Below are 5,000 nucleotides of genomic sequence, written 5' to 3' on the forward strand. Positions count from 1 at the left end.
CATACTGTAAAAGTGAAGGCCTCTTCAAGACTTTTTATCTTTATCAATATGTAAAATCATTGAGTTGTACAATGAAATGTCCATGTTAATCTTACTGTAAAAGTGAAGGCCTCTTCAAGATTTTTCTATCTTTATCATTATGTAAAGTCATTGAGTTGTACAATGAAATGTCCATGTTAATCTTACTGTAAAATTGAATGACTCTTCAAGATTCTTTATCTTTATCATTATGTAAAATCGCTGCCATCGTCAACATCGTGGGTGTTGCCACGTTTCTTTTATTAGAAAAGAAAGAAAAACATAATTTCGTTTTGGAATGTTACTTTTTGTTCTCATCGACATAGCTTTGAATCTTGCTTCTGTGATACGCCCACAAATTATGTTAATTATTGCTCAGAAACTGAGACTTTCGTTGGGAAGACAAGATAAGATAAAGGGTTATTTATATGCATGATTCATTTTAAACAAAATATTTCACATACAAATATTAAGATGTTCTTTTTGACAACGCATCTATACACTGGAAACCTCGTGTCTTTTATTCTACTTTGAATATTAAGAATTAGGGAGTATCAGAGAAATTTTGATAAACACACACACACACACACACACACACACATATATATATATATATATATATATATATATATATATATATATATATATATATGTATATATATAAATATATATATATATATATATATATATATATATATATATATATATTATATATATATATATATATATATATATATATTTATATATATAATATTTTCTTGTGTTGGAGCTATATCCATATATCCATATGGTAATTCATTGATAATTGTTTGAAGATAATCTCTTTTTTCATCGACAACTCTATTGTTTGTAAACTTTCGGAAATCACAAGTGTAAAACCTTATGTTTTGTTATAGATTTTGTTGTTGCAAGATGCGCAAGTCCACAATAAAAATAACAAAACGTAAATTATTTGTTGTTGCATTTACCTGGTAGATGTAACTTATGCAAGACTTTTTCTTATAAGTGGAGAAAGATAACTTATATTTCGTGTCATGGTGTTGAGACAGTAGTCTGGGTCACTGTTGTGTAACATTCAGTGAATATGTGACTACAACTCCATTTACAGACTTAGAAACAGTTTTTGTTTTCGTTCTGAATTTAAGAATACAATAAAAAAAACGTGCAATTTAATTAACTGATATTCTTAATTCACGCAAATCAACCAACTATATTTTCCTCACTACATTGATATTAAATATTTGAATTCGGCAACTGAACAGCGAAGGAAAGGTGCCAAAAATGAATCGCATAAAACCCTCAAGGTAGAAGGGCAGATCGAGGCAGTTAAAGCTAGCCCCCAAAATAGCATCCTGATATTGGAAGTATATCGTAAATCATCCATTCCAAAAACAACAATAGTTTATCGAGGACTGCATGAAAATGAAAGAGAATTCTTGAATTCTTGGGTGCCATGACTTGTTCTGTTAAAAATAAGTTTGAAGTCAGCTAACCTTGTATAAACATCTTCGTCAGCACGCCGACGCCAGGAAACCAGCGACTTCCACCATTTTCTTAGTGGGTGGAAGTAAATGTGAATTTAAGAGGGACAATACTCCTTGGATGCCAAGTCAATTCATTATTCGAGCGATGTAACACTATTTTTGAAACTATTGCAATACTGTTTTCTTGCATACAGCGCAGTGCGAACTTCTCTCACTTCTTTTATGAGCTTCGTGTAGAAAGAAAGTAGAATACAAGACAATGGCAAAGATGAAGATAAAAATGTTGATTATAATAATGATAATGACGACGATCAAGGAAAACAAAGACCTCAAGAACTCAGTTCTCCTTGATTAGGTTTTTTCCGACTCTAGGATGAATGGCTTTCGAAATTCATGTGCCATTTACTCCTTGATCGTGCGCTGAAAACAATTGGTTGGTTTCATCGTCGAGTAGCAAACAAGCGCATAAATTGATCAGATTGTGACAAGCCTAAACAAAGCCACATTTGCAGCCACAAAGAAAACTGTCCTTACACTATGAAAAATTTATTCTCCCTGACGTCAGCTAGAAGTTAGTCGTCGTATAAGATTTTTCTTTTCTGAAAAGACGTCTGATTCGTCCTGCAAGCTGTATAGTATTTTTTACTTTGGATGAGCACAAGATCATACATTCATCCCAACTAGTCACTTACAATAAGATAGTCAAGGGACTGAATGTATTAACAAAGGTCATGACTCCTGCGTATGTGTCTTAAATGAAGATTGAGATGAGATATTCGCCTTTAGGAAGAGAGAAAATGGACCCGAGTTTGATTGCATACATTTATTCTTCAAAACAAAAATATACACGTTCACTTATTGAACACACACACACACACACACACACACACACACACACACACATATATATATATATATATATATATATATATATATATATATATATATATGTATGTATGTATGTATGTATATAAAAATATACAAGTTCACCTATTGACCATACACAAACAAACACATACATATATGTGTACCCATATATTTTTTTGTATGTATACCTATAAAGGATTTACGTAAGTAAACAACTTATTCTGAAGGTTGAATAAAAAAAAAAATCTTTGGAAGCTGCAGAGGTTCTTAGGTTGGAGAACATATCTTAATGGTCTATGCAAATCCTTTACATCAGCCCCGTCATCTTCTCTCCCCCTTCTATACATTCAAGAGGCTAAACAGATGAATAAATCTGTACATTTTATCTCCTTGCTCTCAATGGCATTCAGACTTATTACATGTTTCATGTAGTTAATGCATTATTGCATAGACACGTATGTACAGTATCTATATATATATATATATATATATATATATATATATATATATATATATATATATATATATATATATATATATATATATATATATATTTTATATGAGTATATATATATATGTATATGTATGTATGTATGTAATATATATATATATATATATATATATATATATATATATATATATTATATATATATATTTTATATGAGTATATATATATATGTATATATATATGTATATATATATATATATATATATATATATATATATATATATATATATATATATATAGATTGGCGTTCAAAGTTATTACCCAAAAGAACAACGAAACGTTGTATGTAATTGATGCATGATTGCATAAACATGTGTTTATATAGATAGATATATAATTGTACACACACACACACACACACACACACACACACACACACATATATATATATATATATATATATATATATATATATATATATATATATATATATATATATATATATATATATATATATATATATTATACTGCCTTACTTTACATTCAGCATCAATTATATATTGAGATGCTGCTAATCTGTAAGACGGTAGCGTGATGTTACCTCTTTGTTAATCATCTCATGTCATTGATTTAATGACTGCTTATCTTGCAGGTTCACATTAATATCATCTCCCTGATCTTTCCACAGAGTTGACACTCCCAAGACCGGTTCACAGCCATATTTACAAAAGCCTCATCTGGCAGAGGTACAAATAGCCCCATGACTTGACATTTTGTCGTGAACATGCCCTTCACGGACGGACATGGCCTTCCTTGAACTACAGCAACAGAAGGTACGTCGAGCTTTGCGTTTGTATCCAAGGTTTAGCTTAAGATAGGGATTTTCGACCTGGATGTCCGGGGGAGGGAGGGTGGTATTTGCTATCTTCTACATCGATATCATATTAGAAGGTTTTTCCATGTAATAGCTAGAGTCGTGTTTAATATTGCTAGATTCTAAATTGGTTATGATTTTCATAATCAGCATTTAGATTTATTATGTATTCAACTTAATCATTGTATCCGTTTAATTATGATTTGATATTGGTAGGATAACCATTGTTTATTGAGAGACAAATTAATAGAGCTGCGATTCAATAAAGGTCTGATGACAGAGGGCATGGCAACAAATGATTGAAAACCTCTATTATTAGGCTCTGCAACTTTATATTAGCAAGCCTTCTGAGGCACTGATAATGATGATACAATTCCTTCTTCTATTATTGATGCTGTAGTTTAGATATTGATGATGGGAAAATTAAAAGTGAATAGGAAATCCCCCATGTGGCTAGTAAATTTTTTATTGTCTTTCATTTTCGTATTGAGGTGATGTTGAGTCCGTATTTTATGAGAAACAAAAATTTCTGCACTTATTTTCCTGAAACTTGTTGAGAGAGAGAGAGAGAGAGAGAGAGAGAGAGAGAGAGAGAGAGAGAGAGAGAGAGAGAGAGAGAGAGAGAGAGAGAGAGAGAGAGAGAGAGAGAGGCTCGTCTCTTTTAGAGGTCGTATTTATATATGTGTCGTCGCCCCTTCGGACACACATGCACACCTTTCCTTCGCTTCACCTTTATGAGGCTGCTTAGCCTTAACACCTTCCTTCCAAGACTCTACTCTTTCCCTTTCCTTTTTGTTTTGCTTCATCCTTTCTCTTTCCCTGTTCGTTATACCCAATTTAGCTTGATTTATGTCAACTTCCTTCCATCCTAATCCCTGCCCTCCCCCCGCTTCCCCGTCTAAGCAGAAGGGGAGACGTTTTGAAAAAATAACCCGAAAAAATGTCTTTTTGACCTTGTAGGGGGAGAACAAACAAGGACTCGTTCTAACAGAGAAAACACGAAGGTAGGGGAACTTTCGCAGATGGCTTAACCAATAACGAGGAAGAATGCCAAGGGGGAAAAGCTTATTTTGTGACACGTGTTCTAGTTGGCCCTGGCAGAGAGAGAGAGAGAGAGAGAGAGAGAGAGAGAGAGAGAGAGAGAGAGAGAGAGAGAGAGAGATGTTGGACGACTAAGTAATAAGGAAAAACAACATTTTGTAAGTTAGTATTCCGTTGCATAACAACTCAACTTTGTGTAGTCTACATTTTCATCGTTTTTTAGTTTCACTAATTACACAAGTGCTGTACTACGAGTCAGAGCGTGAAT

General features: G+C 32.5%; 1 protein-coding gene and 1 long non-coding RNA gene across 4 annotated transcripts in view; one reads left to right on the plus strand and one right to left on the minus strand.

Moving 5' to 3' along the window:
* Positions 1-5,000, minus strand: part of LOC137620668 (putative uncharacterized protein DDB_G0294196) — a 76,865-nt gene that overhangs the window by 31,606 nt on the left and 40,259 nt on the right. The window lies entirely within an intron of this gene.
* LOC137620670 (uncharacterized) overlaps positions 1-5,000 on the plus strand; it is a 100,184-nt gene that overhangs the window by 19,696 nt on the left and 75,488 nt on the right. The window contains exon 2 of the long non-coding RNA XR_011040091.1: positions 3,506-3,650. This is a non-coding gene — a long non-coding RNA (uncharacterized lncRNA). The remainder of the gene's footprint in view (positions 1-3,505; positions 3,651-5,000) is intronic.

The sequence above is a fragment of the Palaemon carinicauda genome, chromosome 27, assembly GCF_036898095.1.
Source record: "Palaemon carinicauda isolate YSFRI2023 chromosome 27, ASM3689809v2, whole genome shotgun sequence".
In the NCBI taxonomy this organism is placed as follows: Eukaryota; Metazoa; Arthropoda; class Malacostraca; order Decapoda; family Palaemonidae; genus Palaemon; species Palaemon carinicauda.